At 46.5% G+C, this 22,955-nt stretch overlaps 1 protein-coding gene across 2 annotated transcripts in view; it reads left to right on the forward strand.

The window, feature by feature from the left end:
* Positions 1–22,955, forward strand: part of LOC137630234 (CRISP/Allergen/PR-1-like) — a 273,374-nt gene that overhangs the window by 247,905 nt on the left and 2,514 nt on the right. The window lies entirely within an intron of this gene.

Raw genomic sequence — 22,955 nt, forward strand, 5'->3', positions numbered from 1 at the left:
CCCTTGCTGACTGACACGGGCATAGGGGGTTTATCCTCCTTGGATCACCTTGTTGGGTTCCTGTAGTGATCCCTTCGCTCGGTGACCCCTCAGACTTGTCCTCTTTGCCGTTCTGGATTCGGGATATGTTCCCTTTCTGGAATAGCAATTCCTTCCTTGCCTTGGTTTTAGGGAGGCAGCCAGTAGTGCCGGCCTCCCTCCCGGGATTTCTCTGGCTGAGATGAGCTCTCTTAGTTGGGAATGACCCTTAACCAAGGCAAGATTGGATAGGACCCTCTGTCCTTCCCTTCTATTTTTCCGTTTCCTTTGTGTCAGTCGTCCGCATCCGTACCTAGCCTAGGTTAGGATGGGGAACTGACGTGGTCCCCTGTCGGCCGGCAGAGTGTGCCGACCGGCAGAGACCCTTTCTTTTGAGTGCTGCCCGGTCCTTTCTTGGTCCCTCCACCGCTGCCGTCTGTAGATTCAGTAAGCAGCGGTTAGGAAGCCTGACTTAGTGTCTCCCCTTCCTCTCGGCACTCTTTCGGGTGCCGGGCACAGAGGCTCGTAGCCTCTTAGCCCGGCACTCATTCTGTTGTCTTCTTATGTGTTGTCCTTGCCGTCTGCCGGCCTACAGGCCGGCCGCCGGTGGGGGGGGTGTTCTCCAGTTCTCTTGCTGTCGGTCGGCGGAGGTTATATGCCTTTGCCGGCCGGTCTCTTGCTCATCTGCCGGCCACTATGAGTGGCGGCCGGCAGCCGAGCGCTACCTGGTGTGGAGGCCAGCCGGCAGGGTTTGCTTACCGCTGCCGGCCGGCCTGCTACACTGCCCGGTTAGCCGGCCACTAAGAGTGATGGCCGGCAACACAGTGCTACCCGGGTGGCTGCGGACCGGCAACCACTGCCGGCCGGTTCAGGCATGGGATCTGGAGTTCTCCTCAATAGGGGTGATCTGGAGTTGTGTACTTGAGATCTACCTTTGGAAAAAAGGGGGGGGGGGGTACTGACCGGCAATAGCCGGCCGGCACACCACCCTCATGTACTGTATCAGTTCTTTCTTGGGTGGTGTATTCAACCAAGGGAGACCATGATATAGTAGGTTACAACACTGTTTTTTCTAACTTACTTGTGTTACTTTGTGCAATCACTTGGTGTCGCCTTACAAGGATAAAAAAGAGAATTCTTTTCATCCCTGGCCAGAATGGTAAAATTTTACCTTAGGTGTGAGCTACACCTAATTTCCCTTGGGAAATATGATCTCTGGTTATTCTAGTAAAGACTAACTACGTGATTTTTGGCTGGTGGGCTTCCACAGGTGATTGCGTGGGTTTCACAAGTAGGTGTCTTTCCCTTATTCTTTGTGAATACTCATATTTACATGTGAATTGAAATTCACTTGATATTCATGGAAATTTTCTTCTTTTACAGGAGGAGCATCCGAAATGTGATAGTGTCTTCTGCAATGTCCGCAGCAAGAACTTTTGCGGACATGTCTCGTGTAGGAGGTACGCGGCTTGCGCAGCCTCCAATGATGACCATCGCTACTGGGATCCGCAGGTATGTGCAGTATGTACTAACCTGCTATCAGAGGCTTTTGAATCCCCTAGGTCGGCGGAGTCAAGGGATGCAGCGAGGGAGAAGCTCCGTTTATGGGTAAGGGGTTTTCAGAAGAACACCACTGGACCTTATCTTCCTAATGAGAAGATGAGGGCATACCTTTTTCCCAAAGCTTCCACTGACGCTGTTGTTCCCCAGCCTCGTCCGGAGATCCCTCTCGTCCAGATCCCAGTGGAGGAGGATGTTACGGATGCCATGCAGGACATCCAGCTGGATGACAAGATGTCTGACTTGTCCGACCGTGCGGAACAGGATCTCCTCGCAGAGGGTGAGGAGTAGGATCAAGATCCTATTGCCGTGGAGGAAGAGGTTCCCGTACCTTCAGACGTTCCGGTTCAGACCCCTGAACCTATCCCCTCTACTTCGTCCGCTCTTCCAGCAGAGCTGGGACAGGCTCTCTCTTCCATCGTTGGTATGATCCAACAGATGCAGAGGGAGAATAATCAGAAGGCCGCTACATTGGAGCTCCAGATGCAGAAGATCACAGCATCACGTGGACCTCCAAAGAAGCTCAACGTGAAGGACCTTCCTCTGTGCTCGGATGCCAACCTGTGGAGATATGCCGAGCACATGCCGATGACGATCGGGAAGATCGTCATGTCGGAGAAACTGGGCTCAGTTCCCCTTGAGGAGGTGGAATTCTGGCCCAGTAGAGGGGCCTACCCGGACTGTTATGTCCGTCTGAAGAAGGAGCCGGCCTCGAAGGAGGAGACGGAACCGAAGGAGGTGATCATCCTGGATCACTCCAAGGCTCAAGCTACCTTAACATCTGCATTGAAGGAGAGGGGGTTCTCAAACTCTAAAGTTGCTGCTTTGAGTAAGAAGCACCCCTCCTTTGTATCCTCCCCGGCTAGGGCCTTCCCCTTTATGCAGAAAGGGTTCGCGGCCGTCTTGAAGGCGGTTGAAGCTGGCAAACCGTGTCCATCTCTGGAGGAATGCAAACCACTGTCGTTGGCCTTACCGCTGGATAATAAGGACTGGAAGGAGGTACACCTCACCTTCTCGGTTGGGAAGTTGGACGCCGACATTGCAGGTCAGCAGTTCGGCGAAAACTTTCCCAAGTTGTCGGAATTCCTCCTACGGAGGGAATTGGACACAAAGGAGCGCCTGGCAGCCTCGATGTCTCTCCAGACTAACATGGAGACAATGGCTAGCGACCCCAAGATGCCTGAGATGTTCATGGTAATGGCCAAGATCCATCTGGCCACGGTGACTAAGGACCTCTATTGCTTTGTCAAAGCGAGGAGGGCCTGTAGAGAGTTTGTTTTCGCCTCGGCCACAGTGAGGCATGAACCCAAGAGACTCATTTCATCTAGCATCTGGGGTAAAGATCTCTTTCCCAATGAAGTGGTCAAAGAGGTGGTGGACAAGGCAGCCACTGAGAACCGTAATCTTCTCCTTAAGTGGGGCCTGTCCCTTAAGAGGAAGTCTTCCCCTGATGAGGGCCCTCAGCCGAAAGGAAAGGCGAAGAAATCGAGGTTTTCTTCCCGTCCAGCCAAGCCTTTCAGACCACAACGACAGCAGCCGCAGCAGCCAGCTTTGCTTCCGGTACCACAACTGGTAGCCCAGACCCCGACCACCTTCCAATGGGTACCCCAAGCCGTGTCATCAGCATCCCCGGCATTCAATCCAGTGTTCGAAGGGCAATCGACCACGTTTCGAGCAAAGCCCAGAGGTGCAGCCAGAGGTTCGGCGAGACGCCCCTCTAGGGGAAGAGGATTCAGAGGTGGTCGCGGCCAGGGAGGCAAGACTGCAGGGCAGTCAAAGTGAAGTGTCGCCGGTAGGTGGGAGACTACAGTATTTCCGGGATCGCTGGACCTTCGATCCCTGGGCCCACAGCCTGCTCAAAAATGGACTGGGTTGGAGTTGGTACAGTACTCCGCCCCAGTGCCCTCAATTTTTCCAACACTCCACCCCCGTTTTGGAGGAGTACATTCAAGATCTGTTGGAGAAAAAGGTGATCCGGAGGGTAAAGTCCATCAAGTTTCAAGGGAGGCTGTTTTGTGTTCCCAAGAAAGACTCGGGGAAACTCAGAGTCATTCTGGACTTGTCACCACTCAACAAGTTCATAGTGAACCACAAGTTCAAGATGTTAACGTTACAACACATAAGGGCCTTACTGCCCAAGAGGGCATATACCGTCTCCATCGATTTGTCAGACGCATATTGGCACGTTCCAATAAGTCGCCGTCTCTCCCCCTACCTAGGATTCAAGCTACAACAAAAACTTTATACTTTCAGAGCGATGCCCTTCGGGCTAAACATAGCCCCAAGGATCTTTACGAAGCTTGCGAGCGCAGCGCTCAAACAGTTACACCTAAAAGGGTTCCAGGTAGTAGCCTACCTGGACGATTGGTTGGTGTGGGCAGCATCCAGAGCGGAATGCTTGCAGGCTTCCCTACAGGTGATTCAGTTCCTGGAATATCTAGGTTTCATGATCAACAGAAAGAAGTCTCGTCTTTCTCCAGCTCAGAGGTTCCAGTGGTTGGGAATTCACTGGGATCTAGTGTCACACCGTTTTTCCATTCCGATGTCGAAAAGGAAGGAAATAGCGGGGTCTGTCAGGAGGCTTCTAGGTTCCGAGAGGATATCAAGACGCGAACAAGAGAGGGTTTTGGGCTCTCTTCAATTCGCATCAGTAACAGACCCAGTGCTAAGAGCACAGCTAAAAGATGCAGCGGGAGTCTGGAGAACCTTTGCATCGAAAGAGCGAAGGGACTTGAAGAGACCGGTCCCACTTCGGCTACGTTCTCTTCTCAGACCGTGGTCTCAAGCCAGTCGTCTAAAGAGGTCAGTTCCTCTTCAACCACCCCCCCCCGTCAGTGACAATCCACACAGACGCCTCAAAGGTAGGGTGGGGGGGTCACTCCCATCGGAAAAAAGTGCAAGGGACCTGGTCCAAGCTATTTGGGACTTTTCACATAAACTTTCTAGAAGCTATGGCAGTGCTTCTTACCCTGAAGAAAGTATCCCCACGTCACTCGATCCATGTAAGGTTGGTACTGGACAGCGAGGTGGTAGTGAAATGTCTGAATCGGCGGGGATCGAGATCTCCACCTCTCAACCAGGTAATGTTAGCCATATTTCGACTGGCGGAGAAGAAGAAGTGGCACCTGTCAGCAGTTCACCTTCAAGGAGTCCGGAATGTGACCGCGGACGCTCTATCCAGGGTTACACCGATAGAGTCGGAATGGTCCCTAGACGCAGGATCATTCTCCTTCATCTTGAGACAAGTCCCAGAACTGCAGATAGACCTCTTCGCGACGAAGGACAACAAGAAGCTGCCGAGATATGTGTCCCCATACGAGGACCCCTTGGCGGAAGCAGTAGATGCGATGTCCCTCGATTGGAACAGATGGTCCAGGATCTACCTGTTTCCCCCTCACAATCTGATGTTGAGGGTCCTCAACAAACTGAGATCCTTCAAGGGAGTAGCAGCAATAGTGGCCCACAAGTGGCCGAACAGTGTATGGTTCCCTCTGGCTCTGGAACTACGACTAGAGTTTCTACCACTCCCGGACCCAGTTCTGTCCCAGCAAGTCCAGAAGTCGACTGTCTACGCTTCATTACAGAAAACCCGGACCCTGCAGCTCATGATTTTCTCTCCCTAGCGGTGAAGAAACGGTTCGGAATCTCGAAAGATAGCATCGACTTCCTGGAAGAATATAAGTGTAAGTCTACTAGAAGGCAGTACGAATCAGCATGGAAGAAATGGGTAGCCTTTGTCAAAGACAAGAATCCGCACGAGATCTCTACGGAGTTCTGCCTATCCTTCTTCATCCACCTCCACGGACAGGGGCTGGCGGCTAACACGATTTCTACATGTAAGTCAGCTCTGACAAGACCCATTCTATATGCCTTCCAGGTAGACCTCGCTAACGAGATGTTTAATAAGATCCCGAAGGCCTGTGCTAGGCTTAGACCTTCAGCTCCTCCAAAGCCTATTTCGTGGTCTTTAGACAAAGTCCTTCATTTTGCCTCATTACTGGATAATGAGGAGTGTGCATTGAAGGACCTGACTCAAAAAGTGATCTTCCTTTTTGCCCTTGCTTCTGGGGCCAGAGTTAGTGAGATTGTGGCCCTCTCGAGAGAGGAGGGCCGGGTTCAGTTCCTGGATGGGGGAGAACTGAACCTGTTTCCGGACCCTACGTTTCTCGCTAAGAACGAGTTGCCCACCAACAGGTGGGGTCCCTGGAGAATCTGCCCTCTGAAAGAAGATGCATCTCTATGTCCCGTAGAATGCCTAAAGGTCTATCTTCGTAGAACTTCAGACTTCCATGGGGGCCAACTATTCAGAGGAGAAACATCGGGCTCGAATTTATCTTTAAATCAGCTTAGGGCGAAAATTACATATTTTATTCGCAGAGCGTATCCTGACAGTTCACCCGCAGGTCATGATCCGAGGAAAGTTGCTTCATCCTTAAACTTCTTTAACTTTATGGATTTTGAACACCTTCGTTCATACACTGGCTGGAAGTCTTCCAGGGTATTCTTTCGCCACTATGCTAAGCAAGTGGAGCAGCTAAAGAGGTCTGTGGTAGCAGTTGGTTGCGTCGTTAACCCTGCTGTTTAACTCTGCGAGGAACAGTGGAATTATTTGGGACTTTGATTCTTGGGTGAGTGTATAGTTATATGCGTTGGTATAACTAGTAGTGAAGGCTCTGGGAGCCCACAGTGACTGTTCCAGCGTTATGGTGATGGTAGCACAAGTACAGACAGGTGTGCCGAGCGTTGCTGACGCTAATGTCAGTGGATAGTAACATGGACGTTAACTTTGATACCTTGGTATGCGACAAGTGACCTGATTGTTTTCTTTCAGATAACCATTCATCCATGCACTACGGTACTTGTGTAAATTGTTGGTCATCCACCTATCATATGTATATATTTGTGGTAACCATGTCTATTTATTGTTACTCAATAAACTTGTTCTCGGGAACCTTGCGTCTCCTTCACCTATATTGATTTCATGTTAATTATTGAGCATTTAGCCTATGTATATTAATCGGGGATATCTATAATAGCCTATTCCTTAATGCAAGCCTTGTTGCACTGGTTTATTCTTTCCTTAGCATAAAGGGCTCCACCCCTCTCTGAGGACGGTGGCGGCAGCAAGTTTAATCCTACGCAGATATAACCTTTTTGTCTATTTCTACTTCGACCAGGGTGCTGGTCGGGATTTTTTTCCCTTGGATGCTGTAGTTCCGTAAGGACTATGCTTTACTTCATATAGAGTGAGACCACTATATTGTACTGGCTGGCGAGTGATTCATACATAGGTATATGTACTCTTCGTTCGTTTCTAGAGTCTAGTAGGACTCCTCCCTGTAGGGGGCAGGAAGCGCTTTCATGGCTTATGATTAGTGAAAAGATGTACAACGGTAACATCTTAGGTCTTTCAGTCGAGTTGACTAAGAAACATTCCTGAGGAGTACGGCACGTATTGAGAATCCACATACAGTATACAGTAATGCTCTGGTATACTTCCATCAGGACGACATGGCTTGAGCCCAAAAAACGGATTTTGAGCAAAGCGAAAAATCTATTTTTGGGCTCAAGCCATGTCGTCCTGATGGACCCGCCCTGTCCCTTTTCAAAAAAAAAAAAAAAAAAAAAAAAAAAGAGAAAAGGGTTGTAGGACCCCTCCCTACATACAGTATCTGTAGCACCTCGTGTATCGCTACAAGGAATACAGATGGCGCCGCGAGCGGCGCAGGGCACGCTTACGAAACGGGGAGGAGAGATGCCTTACGAACGGCTCCCCCCTTTCTTATCGTTTTCGTTTTCTTGCCATTTGACCCCTACGAAGTGTTAACTCTATTCGGGGTATAGATTGCTATGAGGCGTGTCAAGAATACGTCCACTGATATTTACGATATCCCTAAGGTCTTTTTTAGGGATACTCGCTCCAGGAGTTAGAATTCTGGGTACCTTAAGGTAAATTCTCTGGGAATATCGCCTTAGTTGTAATATACCCTAGGAAGCTGCCTTTAAGGAACTTCCATCAGGACGACATGGCCATCTTACCCAAAAATAGATTTTTCGCTTCGCTCAAAATCCGTTATATATATATATTACACCAAATATTCTGGCCTATTCTTAACACATACTCCTTTTTCCTCATACACCAGACAACATTAACATAACCCAAACAAATTTTCTTTGCTAAAGCTACCTTTTCTCAATCACGTCGACATAGCTTTAGGATTAGCTTCAAGCTTACTTGTAGAGAGGCTTTACTGTTTACACATAAGTGTGCCCTTAAAAAACTAGCAGAAAGGGTCTCAGATGCTGGGATGATGAGTCGTGTAGATTTTTCTTTGGATGGGATGACAGTGCCAGGCCAGAAGACGCCCTTCATGTGTACAATGTTAAAAATGGGTATGAGGTCTATGAGGGATATATTGCTAAAAGGGAATCCCGCCCCCCCAAAAAAAATGTATCTCCTTTTAGAGCTTTTCCAAAACGAATTTGAGGGATTATCAGAACTTATGGTGTTTTGTGAGGTTTTTCTTCCAAGGAAATGGGAGCCTTACACGACCATATTCCATGTGGAAGACAATTTTCTCTCTGTCCCAGAGTATCTTAGGACAGCAGAGTTTATTGCTCTCGGCGGATCTCAAATTACCTGTGTAGGTTTGATAACCGATTTCTCAAAATATGAAATTTTCAGAGAAAATTTTAATTTCTTTTTTGTCTATTGATCAATATTGACCATTCATATATGAAATGATAGGAAGTTTTATGTTCTAAAAATTTATGGAACGGATTTGGAAAATTATAACATATGAAGAATTGCAATATTTACTATTATTACCAATATATTTGGAAAAATTTACATAAAAAGATTTGGATGGATAATCAAAGTCTGTTCTTTAAAAAAGACAATTTACTGAGAAAATTATCTATAAAATGTTTTTTTAAATTATGAGAATCGGTTGAGAAACAAATAAGTAGATTAAGTTTAGAATGAACACAAAATAACTTACAAGCTAAGAAATCAGCAGTCTTTATAAAAACCAAAGGAAAATGGCATTTGGGTCTATACCTCCATGAGCATCAAGGTCCAACAATAGGGTTTTAATTTCATGGGAACCAAGAAACTAAACTGGTTAGTTTACACCCGTGAAGACAGAAATGAGTACGATCAAGTTTTTCATTATTTTTAATCACATCAGCCAAATGAGTTGCCTTTTCTTCTGGACAGTGAGTGATAGAGTCATCTGTCTTGCATAAAGGAGGATCTGATAAATCTACACCAAAGAGTGCAGATTTAAGGGTAGCCCACCACTTATGTTCCTGGGTTTTGCCAGATGCAGCAATCCTGGGTATTAAAACTTCCAGCCAGTTGGCTTCCTACACCTACCTTGGAAGTCCCATCTTCAGTATAATTAAAATGTTATTGTTGTAAGTGAGCAGTCGGCCAGTGCTTCCCTGCTACCTACTTGTAACAACTGGCCCTGTTATCGACACCTCGTTAAAAGATTTTATTGCCTTGTTCCAGTTTATACTAGTTTCTATCTTTAATGTAAAGAACCCAGGTTGGTATAATTAGGAAAAATATAAATTACTTTCATATTTGATATGTTTTAGCTTTTTACAGGAAATTTTGTGGGAGACCACACAGCATTTCCCCAAAAATAGGTTTTTCCTTCATCAAAACCCCGCTTTTGTAATAACAATTCATAGCCTTCAAGCTAAATAGTTGTTCTGTTGGTGAAAAAATTACCTGTAGGTATTTTATTGAAGTACAGTAGAACCTCCTAACAAGAGCCCTGTTTACTTTACTTTGATGGCTGCTTTTCCGGTCCCATACAGCAGGGAGACCCCACTCTCCACAGGACCTCCACTGTCGTTTTACCTTGTTCGTTCAGAGTATTTAACATTTCATATCACTTATTGTTCATTTACTGTTAAATTGTTGCTGTCAAAAGACTCATGAAATAAGAAAGTCTTCAGTTTCCTCTTGAAAACTTTAATGTCGAATGTTTCGTGGGAACTTATTATATAGTCTCGGGGCCGCATTTTTCAATATTAAACTTACCCGATAATCATGTAGCTGTCAACTCCGTTGCCCGACAGAATTCTATGGAGGGATACGCCAGCTATCACAATACTAGAAGGGGGTGTACTTACCAGCGCCACCTGTGGCCAGGTACTCAATCATTTGTTGTTGACACCTCCTCAATTATTCCTCTGTCGTGCTTCCGGCTAGACGTTCTGGAATACGCTCATGGTCTTCGAGTTTATTCATGGATATTTGGTGAAGTATTCTCTTAGATTAACGGCTGTCGCATACTGGAATCCTTTTTATATTAGCTAGTTAGCTTTTATATAAACTCTGATTAACGGTTAATGAATTTTTGCTTGTTTTTGGATCACCCTTTGACTTACTCTTTGAAACAAGATGTCTGACGTTTCGCAAGCTCCCTCCCATAGACGATGTAGGTCTTGCAATAGGCGTATTCCGAAGGTCTCGGTAGATCCTCACACCGCTTGTTCTGACTGTAGGGACAGGCCCTGTCTATTAGAAAATCGGTGTGAGGAGTGCGCCGGACTTTCGGAATTGGAATTTGTACGTCTTTTAAAATATTCATCCAAGTTAGAGAGAACTAGAGTTAGGAGAAGTTCTTCTCACTCTTCTATGTTTTCCTCACCTCATGATCCCCTACCTTTTCCTACCCCTGTAGTGGCTACCCCCGAACCTACTGTGTGCCCTCCGCCTGATATGTCAACTGTTTTGCGTGCTATTCAGGCTTTAGGAGATAAAGTAGAATCAGTGGTAAGTGACCATAAGTCTCTGATGGCCGAGGTTAAAGAACTGAAGGTCAAGAGTGCAGTGGGTGAAAATAGTGCCAGTGCTGTGACGAGTGCTAGTGTCTGTGCAGTGCCAAGTGCTAGTGGTGCCAGTGTGGTGCGTGAGGATTTTTCTGTGCGAGCCAGTCGTCCTCCCAGTCCGGGACCTCTTGCAAGCTCCCATGCCCAGGGGAGAAGCAATGTCGAAGGGCTTAAGGGTTCGACAGGCCTTGTTAGGCGCACAGAATTATCCTCGGTGGTTGCGGGCGTGTCTTCCTTAGACCGTCACTCCCACCTGCAGACGATTGAGCCCGTCTTCTCGTCCGCTGATCTTCATGCAGGGAAGAAACGTTGGTCTCAGGTCTCGAGACCGCTTAAACGTAGAGTTCAGTCAGCGAGTGCTCAGCCAGGTTGCAGTCATTGGCTCAGCTCCGACTCGCCTCTGTCATCGGTCGACTGTACTCCGCCCAAGAGGAGTAAGGTTCTGCCTATACAGACCCCGACTGTGACTTTACCTCAGTCTGTTATCGTTTCTGCCGACCCCAAGTGGACCCTGCTTCAGTCCATGCAAGTTCAGCTTTCGGACTTAATGCGTGAGTGTCGGGCTGAGAGTGTTGCACCTCCTGCACTCCCTCCACCTGTTCTCGCTGCACCTGTGCTCGCCCAGCCTGCACCTGCTCCGCCTGTGCTCGCCCAGCCTGCACCTGCTCCGCCTGGTCGCAGCACCATCTGCCAGGCGTACGATGTTGAACCACTTTCGGAGTTTGCTGTTCACAGTGTTGTTCAGCCTCAGCCTTCTTTAAGGCAACCCTTGCTTTGGGATCAGGAGAGTTACACTCTTCCTCCTCCTCCCCTTGCTGCTCCACCAGTGGTGCAACTCTCGGTTGGGGTAAAACAACCTCTCCCCTCCGTGAGTCTGTCTGCTCAACCAGCGCTGCACCGAGTTCAACCCTCATCTAGGCAAGCTCATCTACACCATGCACTTGCACCTCAGGAGCCTCAGCTTGCTAGAACTTTACCTTGTTCTGCGCAGCCTCAACCTTCTCATGCTCCACTCATCTCTCAGGAACAGGAACGGACTACTCCGCCTCCGTCCTCCGCTCAGCTGGTGCAATCCTTGGGTGCAACTCTTGCTAGGAGTCAACCTCCTTCACCCTTGCACCTGCCTTCTGCTCCGACTGTTGTTCAGCCTATGCAGTCTGAACCTCAGGTTTTCCCTCAAGTTGAGGAAACCTCTGTTGTTGTTCCTACCCGTTCTGACTCTGCGGTTCAGCATTCTGGTCCTTTTGCTTCGCTACCTTCTGCTGATGAAGTGTCGGATGATGAGGAGGCACATCTTGATCCCTCATCAGACGTGGAGGAGTCTAAGCTTTCTCCATTGTCTGTTGATTTTAGAAAGGTCTTGGCTCTACTCAGGGAGCTTTACCCTGACCACTTCGTCTCTGCTGTTCCCCGCTCTCCTCCATCTGAGTTTTCGCTAGGCGTGCAACAAGCTAAGTCGAGCTATACTAAGCTTGTCCTAGCTAGATCCTCCAAGAGGGCCTTAAGGACCTTAGGGGAGTGGCTTCAGTCTAAACAACACCTGGGCAAGACTTCCTTCATGTTCCCTCCAACGAAGCTCGCATCGAAAGGTTGCGTTTGGTATGCCACAGGGGAAGCACCAGGCTTGGGAGTTCCTGCCTCTGCCCAGGCTGACTTCTCAAGTCTGGTGGACTCACCTAGGAGGACTGCGATGAGACGCTCGAAGGTTTGTTGGACCTTCTCAGACCTGGATCATCTTCTGAAAGGGTTGTTCAGAGCTTTCGAAATGTTCAACTTTCTCGACTGGTGCCTGGGAGCCCTCAGCAAGAAAATATCTCCTGCGGACAAAGACTCTGCCTTGTTAATTATGTCCTGCATGGATAAGGCCATCAGGGATGGATCGGGTGAGCTAGCGTCGTTATTTGTATCAGGGGTGTTGAAGAAAAGGGAACAACTGTGTACCTTCCTCTCAGCCAGCATTACACCGTGCCAGCGGTCTCAGCTCCTTTTTGCTCCACTCTCAAAGTTCCTCTTTCCCGAGGAGCTAGTTAAGGACTTGTCGGCTGCCCTGATACAGAAGGACACGCACGATCTTGTAGCCTCATCGGCTCGTAAGTCTAAGGTTACCACCTCTGTCCCCAAGACTTATCGCTCTCCAGTGGCTGATACCCCGGCCTCTAGGTTCATACCGCCCTTTCGTGGTAGAGCCCCCAGCCGAGGAAGCTCCCGTCCAGACTCTCACAGGGGCAAGTCTAAGAAAGGACCCAGGACATCTAAGGGAAAGCACTGACTCTCAGATTCTCCAGACAACAGTAGGAGCCAGGCTCAAGATCTTCTGGCAAGCCTGGGAGAAGAGAGGTGCAGACGCACAGTCTGTCAGTTGGCTGAGGTACGGTTACAGGATTCCATTCTGCCTCAAACCGCCTCTGACCACATCGCCCATCAACCTCTCTCCCAACTACAAAGAAGAGGACAAGAGGCTAGCATTGCAACAGGAGGTGTCGCTTCTTGTGCAGAAGAAGGCAGTGGTTATAGTCCGGGACCATCAATCCCCGGGCTTCTACAACCGTCTCTTTCTTGTGGCCAAAAAGACAGGAGGTTGGAGACCGGTGCTGGACGTCAGCTCTCTCAACGAGTATGTCACCAAGCAGACGTTCACAATGGAGACGACCAAGTCGGTCTTAGCAGCGGTCAGACAGGAGGACTGGATGGTCTCGTTGGACTTGAAAGATGCATACTTTCACGTTCCCATTCATCCAGACTCCCAACCTTTCCTGAGATTCGTTTTCGGAAAGGTTGTCTATCAGTTCCAAGCCCTGTGTTTTGGCCTAAGCACAGCTCCTATGGTCTTTACTCATCTGATGAGGAATGTAGCGAAATTCCTGCACTTATCGAACATCAGAGCCTCCCTCTACCTAGACGACTGGCTGTTGAGAGCCTCCACGAGTCGTCGTTGTCTGGAGAACCTCTCTTGGACTTTAGATCTAATCAGAGACCTAGGTCTATTAGTCAATATAGAGAAATCTCAACTCATTCCCTCCCAATCCATTGTGTACCTGGGAATGGAGATTCAGAGTCGGGATTTTCGGGCTTTTCCATCGGCCCCCAGGATAAACCAAGCCCTACAGTGCATCATGAGCATGCTGAAGAGGAGCAATTGCTCAGTGAGACAGTGGATGAGTCTCACAGGGACCCTCTCATCTCTGGCCCTGTTTGTCGAGCTAGGGAGACTCCACCTCCGCCCTCTTCAATTCCATCTTGCAGCTCATTGGGACAAGGGCTCGACTCTAGAAGCAGTCTCTATCCCTATCAACCAAGAGATGAAGACCACTCTCCGGTGGTGGAAGCACAATCTTCTTCTCAAGGAGGGTCTATCTTTGGCCATCCAGACCCCCCATCTTCATCTCTTCTCGGATGCATCGGACTCGGGCTGGGGTGCGACCTTGGACGGACGGGAATGCTCAGGAGTATGGAACAAGGAACAAGGATTACTCCACATCAACTGCAAGGAACTGTTAGCAGTCCATCTTGCCCTGTTGAACTTCAAGTCCCTCCTGCTAGGCAAAGTGGTGGAGGTGAATTCAGACAACACCACAGCCTTGGCTTACATCTCCAAGCAAGGAGGGACCCATTCGAGGAGCCTTTACGAGATCGCAAGGGACCTCCTCATTTGGTCAAGAGGTCTAAACCTCACTCTGGTCACGAGGTTCATCCAGGGCGATATGAATGTTTCAGCGGATCGCCTCAGCAGAAGGAATCAGGTCATTCCCACGGAATGGACCCTCCACAAGAGTGTGTGCAACAGACTTTGGACGTTGTGGGGTCAACCTACCATAGACCTGTTTGCCACCTCCATCACCAAGAGACTTCCGCTTTATTGTTCCCCTGTTCCGGACCCTGCAGCGGTTCATGTAGATGCTTTTCTTCTGAACTGGTCCCATCTCGACCTGTACGCATTCCCTCCGTTCAAGATTATAAACAAAGTTCTGCAGAAATTCGTCTCGCACGAAGGGACACGGCTGACGCTGGTTGCTCCCCTTTGGCCTGCAAGAGAATGGTACACAGAGGTACGTCAATGGCTAGTCGACTTCCCCAGGACTCTACCTCTAAGAGTGGACCTTCTACGTCAACCACACGTAGACAGGTTGCACCCAAACCTCCACGCTCTTCGACTGACTGCCTTCAGACTGTCGAAAGATTCGCTAGAGCTAGAGGCTTTTCGAAGGAGGCAGCCAGTGCGATTGCCAGAGCTAGAAGAATTTCCACTCGTAGAGTCTACCAGTCTAAGTGGGAGGTCTTCCGAAGCTGGTGTAGAGCCAATTCAATATCCTCTACCAATACCTCTGTGATCCAAATAGCTGACTTCCTTCTTCATCTTAGGAATGAGAGATCCCTTTCAACATCTACGATTAAAGGGTATAGGAGCATGTTGGCCTCAGTCCTCCGCCACAGGGGTTTGGACCTGTCTTCCAACAAGGACCTTCAAGACATTCTCAAGTCTTTTGAGACGTCTAAAGAACGTCGTCTTTCCACTCCAGGCTGGAATCTGGACGTAGTCTTAAGGTTCCTTATGACATCTAGGTTCGAACCTCTCCAGTCAGCTTCCTTCAAGGATCTTACCCTCAAGACTGCTTTTCTCGTTTGCCTTGCAACAGCTAAGAGAGTCAGTGAGGTTCATGCCTTCAGCAAGAACATTGGTTTCACAACCGAATCAGCTACATGTTCTTTTCAGCTTGGATTCCTAGCAAAGAACGAGCTTCCGTCACGTCCTTGGCCTAGATCGTTCGAAATACCTAGCCTCTCCAACATGGTAGGTAACGAACTAGAGAGAGTTCTTTGCCCTGTCAGAGCTCTCAAATATTATCTGAAGAGGTCTAAACCTATTCGAGGACAGTCAGAAGCCTTATGGTGTGCCATCAAGAAACCCTCGAGACCCATGTCCAAGAATGGGCTTTCGTACTATATAAGGCTTCTGATCAGAGAAGCACATTCTCACTTAAAGGAGGAAGACCTTGCATTGCTGAAGGTAAGGACCCACGAAGTAAGAGCTGTAGCTACTTCGTTGGCCTTTAATAAAAACCGTTCTCTGCAGAGCATTATGGATGCAACCTATTGGAGGAGCAAGTCAGTGTTTGCATCATTTTATCTGAAAGATGTCCAGTCTCTTTACGAGAACTGCTACACCCTGGGACCATTCGTAGCAGCGAGTGCAGTAGTAGGTGAGGGCTCAGCCACTACATTCCCATAATCCCATAACCTTTTTAACCTTTCTCTTGAATACTTTTATTGTTGTTTTTATGGTTGTTACGGTAGGCTAAGAAGCCTTCCGCATCCTTGGATTTGGCGGGTGGTCTATTCATTCTTGAGAAGCGCCTGGGTTAAAGGTTTGGTAGAGGTCCTTTAGTAGGGTTGCAACCCCTTGTACTTTGGCACCTTTGGGTTGATTCAGCCTCCAAGAGGAACGCTGCGCTCAGTAAGGAAGACGAACTTTAAATAAAAGGCAGAGTAACGGTTCTATTCGACTTCCTTACCAGGTACTTATTATTTCATTGTTATTTGAGATAACTGTTATATGAAATTTGGGATACTTAGCTATCCTTTAATCATGTACACTGGTTTTCACCCACCTCCCTGGGTGTGAATCAGCTACATGATTATCGGGTAAGTTTAATATTGAAAAATGTTATTTTTATTAATAAAATAAATTTTTGAATATACTTACCCGATAATCATGATTTAATCGACCCTCCCTTTCCTCCCCAGAGAGAACCAGTGGACCGAGGAATAATTGAGGAGGTGTCAACAACAAATGATTGAGTACCTGGCCACAGGTGGCGCTGGTAAGTACACCCCCTTCTAGTATTGTGATAGCTGGCGTATCCCTCCATAGAATTCTGTCGGGCAACGGAGTTGACAGCTACATGATTATCGGGTAAGTATATTCAAAAATTTATTTTATTAATAAAAATAACATATTTAAATGCTCTGGAGCCTAAAGTAGACATATATCCAGGTTCCAGCAGTTTGAAGCCATATGTAACTATTCTCGTGTCGACACGATTTGTTGGCTGCGCAATGTGTAGCAAATTTCTCAAGTATTTTGGATGCCCGGCTCTGATAACTTGGTGGGTTATTGTACATATTTTAAATTTAATTCTCGCTTCAATCGGCAGCCAGCGTAAATCAATTAGTATAGGGGTGATCCTTTCTCTAGGTGGGACACCTTTTATCATTCTTACTCCTCTGTTTATTATGTTTTGCAATTTCTTAAGTTGCAATTTTGGTAAATTGTAGTAGATAGAGTTGCAGTAGTCAATCCTGGTAATAACACAGTTAATCACAAGTTTCTTTATAGAATTTTCGTCCAGGTACTTTTTTATAAACGCAATATTTTTTAGATGATAACCAGCAGTTTTTATTACATTATTTATTTGGGCATTTAGAGACAGGTTACAGTCAAGAAATACACTTAGATCTCGAACTTTACTAGATATCAGCACCAAGTCATTAATTATGTTCATTTGAATATCACCTAAGTTTCTCATGCTGTTTCTCTCGCCCAACACCATGAATTCGGTTTTGTTCTCATTTAATTTTAGTTGTTTAAATGTCATCCATTCTCTTACACTATCAAGGATTCGGTTTAGAGTTTCAGTAATGTCATGTATATCATTTATGGAGAAGTAAAATTGTGTGTCATCAGCAAATGCCTTTGTAGCATTTTCGATAGATCAATAGTATAGATGCAGAATAAGATTGGGCCAAGTACACTTCCCATTTATACACAGTAATTTCTACCAACCAAGTAGTCTTTTAGGTATTCGAAGGCTTGATCTTCAACGCTGATGGACCGTAGATCATTTAGTAGTAGTTCATGCACCACTGTATCAAAACCAGCACTGAGATCGAGCAGTATTAAGATAACCACATTTATTTTCATCCATCATTTCTATCATATCATTTACAACAGAGAAGATGGCTGTCTCCGTAGAGTATAGTTTTCTGTAAACAGATTGGTTGTCAGGCAAAGCTTCTATTTCTTCCATTATGTTATATCTATAATGAATTATAAATATAATGAACCAAATCCAGATAAAGAAGTTGCATCCTGGTGATATTTTAAACGTTACATTAAGGAGTACATTTTATTTATATATAATTACTGTTATTTACAATATTTTACAAGTATATACAAATATTTAAACAATTTCCGCATTAGACGATCTTTAGATAAGACAAGAGTAAAAAATTACTGCATATTTCAATGACTTTATCTCACATTTAGTATTATACGACTGCTAAATTACAAAACCATCTGTATACACTAGCTTTTACATTAATAGGTGTCTTATTAAATTTTGGATATGTACTGTAAAGATTGTTATTACAAATATTTTACCTACTGCACTGTGTTCTTAGAAATTGTAAATGAGCAAAACAACAAAACCAATTTTTGCGCATGTTGCCTAAAAAGGAAACTGATGTCTTGTTGATGTTTCATCACCAATCATAACAAACGAACAAACAATTTTCACGTCAAATTGGTAACTAATGGTACTAATGTAATTACTTTCAGTAAACTTTATGAAAATTGTGTTAATCTATAAGATATTGATAATTCTGCAATATTTATTACAAGATTTCCTGAATAAGTTTGGAAATTATTTTAAAAATGCTTTTTAAAATTTATGTATAGCTTCAATAGAGTTAACTGGCAATGTTTACATTTTCCCAGTAGGGCTTGCATAGAAAAAAGTTGATTTCATTGATATAAAATTATTGCTCAAATAGCCTTTGTTCCTAAACGAATTCAAACCCTTCTCTCTTTACCATCGATACGTTTTCAGAATGGCTGGAATCTAGCCATAAACTTTATGCGAGGTGTCAACGGCACTCTGCTGGTTAGTGAGGCTAGTCCGACCACCCCAGTAAAACGCTCACCCAGTGAGACACTCCCGTTTTGTTTTTGCCACGATAGAATGAAGACATGCTGTCTTGTTCTCCCGTTAACACTAAAATTTATCTATTTGCCCGTTTAAAACTAAAGATTTTCTCTTCTTTTTAAGTTTTGTCTTTGAGGAATGTGACCATGGAGACAGATCCTCACCAACTTTATCATATTGGCAGACAACACTCCTGAACGCAGGATTCTCCATGCAACAAGTGTTGAGAGTAATCTTCCCAGTAAATATCGGTATGGTAGATGAAGGAAGAAATCAGGGTCATCCTTAAGGTTAAAGAAATTCTGACTACTTATTCTGGCACCTTGTACTTTCCCTGCTGCCTCTTATCGTTTGGCTTCATCTGGAGCGCATTCTAGTAAGAGTAACCATTTAAACTCTGAAGCACCTTCAAGCATGGAGAACACCATTGCTTTGCCTAGCAAAGCGGGGACACCCACCACCCATGAGGAGTCTACCCGTTTTGATGCCTTGTGTCATTTGTGGCCCTCCTTGGGGCTTTTCGGTTCTTCAAAGGAACAGCTTTTGGAGGTGCTGAAGCTAAGGGCATTGAGGGAGTGCACATCTGCCTCTGCGGGGATTGGTCTCAACCTTCCCCACTGAGCCACTGGAGAGAGAGTCCCTTCCAGTTGGTCTCGTACCACCAGCTGATGCATCCTCCACAATGCCTTTCCCTCCTGAGGAGTTGCAGACTGGTTCTCCTCGGAGTTCCAGCCATGCGTGCTTACCCCCAAGAGTGAGTGTGCGCATTAAGTTTGCTCAGCCGGAGAAACCTTGTGATCTTTCACCCAATGAGGTTGGTCGCCCCTCTCGCCAGCTTGAAAGGGCATTCCCACTTGTGTGGTCCCCCCTCAAATCCCTCGTAAGCAAGTTCGATACTTGTTGCCTCCTTGCTATATCTCTTCGGAGCAGGGTATTTAGAGCAAACTGATGATCGTGGCTGTATATTCCCAGGAGTTTCAGCCCCTTCCCACCATGCCACCAGGCCTAGGGACAAGGAGTCTCTATGAGTCTCGCGATTACTTTACCCGCTGGGGTGTTGCCTCGGGCGTCTACCCCTTCGAGGGAAGCGCCAACTTGGTCTGATGTTCGCTTGAAATGACTGCGCGCATTCTTAGCCAAGCCAATCTTGTCTTGCTAGCCACCATACAAGCGTACACGTTCTTTTCTGGGAGCGCGCACGTTCTTTGCTGGCAGCACACATGTCCTTTACTAGAACAGCACAAGACAACTTGCAAACCATCTGCAAGGCTCTTGCAAATGTTCACGCACCAGTTCACAGTGCTTTGTCTTGTGAACAATGATTTCCCGTCCTGGGACAGAAGCTCATATGAAATGTGTATGCGCGGTACCTCTTCTTGATGAGGGTCTGCTCCCTTCTCCAGAAGCGCTGTCCACTGCGGTGGCGTGTGCGCGTTCTTTGGTTCGCTCTTCAGGAGAAGCAATTGTTCTTGATCCATGCTCATATGAACATCTCTTGCCAAGGGCTCTTTCAGACGTCCTCTCATTTTCGAGGGAAACACCTTAGTTCATGGAGCTCGTTATGGGTGTTAAGCAGGCTGCCTTCAGTCCTGCTCTAGCCCGATCATCGGAGAACCTAAGGGAACCTGTGACCATTCCCCTATCGATGTCAGGATCTCCTGGGAGTTTCAGTCTGCCTTTAAACTCTAGGCATAGGAGTGCTGGTCTTGAGCATGCTCCGCCTTGCCCTCTGGTCTCAGACTGTTTTCACCTCAAAGTCACTTGTCTAGATACTAGTGGTATCTAGACTCCAAGGCTGCCCAGAACATGCCTGATCCCGTGTGGGAAGAGCTAGATATCATCCCACTCAAAGTGACGAGGAAGTGGAGGAAACCGAGACAGGAAACGCCACCTGTCTGAGATATCTTTCATCCAAGAACCAGCAGGGGTTCAAGGTCTTTTAGAAAGGTCTTGTTTACGGACAACTATTGGCTCTCACCAGTTGAGATAGTCCATACCATACCGACTGTTCCTCGCCCGGAGTCCGTTGCTGCTCCTGTCGAACCTCGGCAGGTTTTGCAACCAGTGATAGCCCTTCAGAAGGAGACAGCCAGTCTCCTAGCTTCTTTCTTGGATAAGCCTCAGGAATAGAAAGAGCACTTCAGGAGGGTGCTCGTGATACAGTACCTTCCTCATTGATGTCCATGACGCCGAACCTCCTCTCTAGGTCTGGTTCACCTGCTGAGTTATCCGTTTACAACGCGGACCTAACCCTGCACGTTCCAAGACTTCTCAGAAATACCAGGATCGAGTTCCCTTGGTTCAATATGGTGTCGAGGTCTTTAAAGAATGTAATCTCCGAAAAAGAGGGAAAGTCTCTTTAAGGGCAAGAAATTGTTACTTTTACTTCCGTGCCTTTTGTCAGGCAAATGAAGTATTATAATATCTTAGACGATGACCCCTCACCCGTACTAATAGACCCTGCGGTCTCTGCCTTGGTACAGGGCATACTCATCAACAAGCTGGCAGCACAGCAGGTGACATTCTCAGCTGCAGAAGCTGCAAATAGGGAGAGGATTGCTAAGGCAACTTTGCAACCTGCTTTATGGATCGACTACTGGGCAGGCTCAGTTGGTTATCTGATTGCCAATAAAGATTTGCCTGATGAAGATAAAGAGAAGACAATGAACACCTTTTTAATTTCGGGAGAGAGGACTATAGAGTTCCTCGCTCACAACACAGTGGGGTTCCCTTGCTGTATGGAACCGGAAAAGCAGCCATCAAAGTAAGTAAAGTAAGTAAGTAACTAGTGGTTATAATGGTTCTTGAAGCAATGTGACTCGGTCGTCTCATTCCAAAGGCAGGTGCCAAAATGAGAAGTCCTTAAGCTTTGTAACTCATCAGAGGAAGGCCCTTCATTGTTTTGCTCGGAAGACATAGATGCAGTTATAGAGTTCTGTGGAAAGACGAGTCAAGACTCCCTTCTCTTTAGGGTGGTGACATCTCGTCCCCACTCTATGGCCCCATCTGCACCAAGATCGTCTTCCTTGCATAGATAGGCGCATAAGAAGACAACAGGTTATTCAAAGTAGGCCAAAGCTAAGAAGTCAAACCCCAAGCAGCCCTTTCTTGGCAAAGGCGCAAGGGGTAGAGGAGGGAGAGGTGAAAACGTGGTCATTCCTACTACGGGTTCATTCCTCCTGCTCAACCACTGGTGGTAGGATGCCTGAAACACAGGTGTCAGAGATTGTAGAACCTCAGGGCTGATCCATGGATGGTCTCGGTCCTCCAGGGAGGATACCACATCCCATTCACTCTCTCTCTCTCACCCTACTTTGACTCGGAATCCAGAGATTTTGTATTTCTTTGCGAAGGGATCAACGAAAGATCTTGCTCATCAGGCGGAAGTCCAGACCATGTTGGAGAAGGGCGCTCTTCAAGAATACTTGACGGTTCCCCAGGCTTTTACAATTGACTCTATCTTGTAGAAAAGCTCACAACGTTAGGGGCAAGTACTATGTGTCCCTAGCTTTTAAGAAAAACTTCTCTGTTACACAGGTACTCCAAGTGGGCGTTTGGCGAAGACAGACAACCTTCACCACCCATTAGCTGCGAGACGTAACCCACATGAACCTGAATACTTTTACTCTGGGACCTGTGTTGGCCGCTCAACAAGTTGTTTAGCTATTTCAGTTCCCTTACAGGACTAGTAGCAGTCAGTCAAGGGCGAATGTTACCCAGTATCAGTCTAGGATGAATGGATAGAGTGACTGGCCTTTTCTTCCTTCATCTTCCCTTCCCTTAGGGCACAGCATCCGGAGAGCTCTGCAAACTAGCCTACCTCCAATATATATCAGGTAACAATCAGTATGATCTGGAATATGGCATACATTTTGTTATGTCCTCAATCTCCCGGTAAGGGTGAGTTGGGTTTGTCTAGGTTTAAGTTTGAAGGTGTAGTATACTACGTTTTACTCTTACATGGCCAAGTCACAGTGCTTGTTTCCACTCATTCACCATGATTGCCCAGGCTGTCAAAACTCTCCAGCTTTATTAGACTGAGAGTTCACAAGGAGTCAAGATACCTCTCTCATGGTCTTTCAAGCTCAGAGTTGTACCCCAGGTCAAGTTTCCCAGCTAATTGGAATTTGGACTTCTTCCCATCTAAAGATGAGTCTCCATAATAAAGAGCGAATGGTTTGCATTCATGTAGGAACAAATGACAAATTTAGAAGTCATTGTATTTTTTCTAACTCTACAAACCTAAGCTCTTTAGTGATACTTGTCCCACCATTACCTATCCTCCAAAGAAGTCTAGCCTGCTATCAAAAGTTAGGAACCTTACTGTGTGAGCAGAGTGAGCGGTCTAGCCCTTGCTAACCAGTGGAAGGTCATTGACAAATTTTATGGCTAGATTCCAGCTGCACTGAAAATATACATCCATGTACAGAGCTCAGGTTTGTATGGTTAGGGAAAGTATAAATTATTTCCAAATTTGTTGTATTTATTATGATAATATGCCAGTAATATATAAGGTAGAAATTATTACCCTTTCATACCAGTTATTGCATCGAGGCCAAGGCTATCTTGCCAGTAAACATCACTTAGAATTCAAAGTTTGATTTT

The sequence above is a fragment of the Palaemon carinicauda genome, chromosome 38 (assembly GCF_036898095.1).
Source record: "Palaemon carinicauda isolate YSFRI2023 chromosome 38, ASM3689809v2, whole genome shotgun sequence".
NCBI classification, from domain to species: domain Eukaryota; kingdom Metazoa; phylum Arthropoda; class Malacostraca; order Decapoda; family Palaemonidae; genus Palaemon; species Palaemon carinicauda.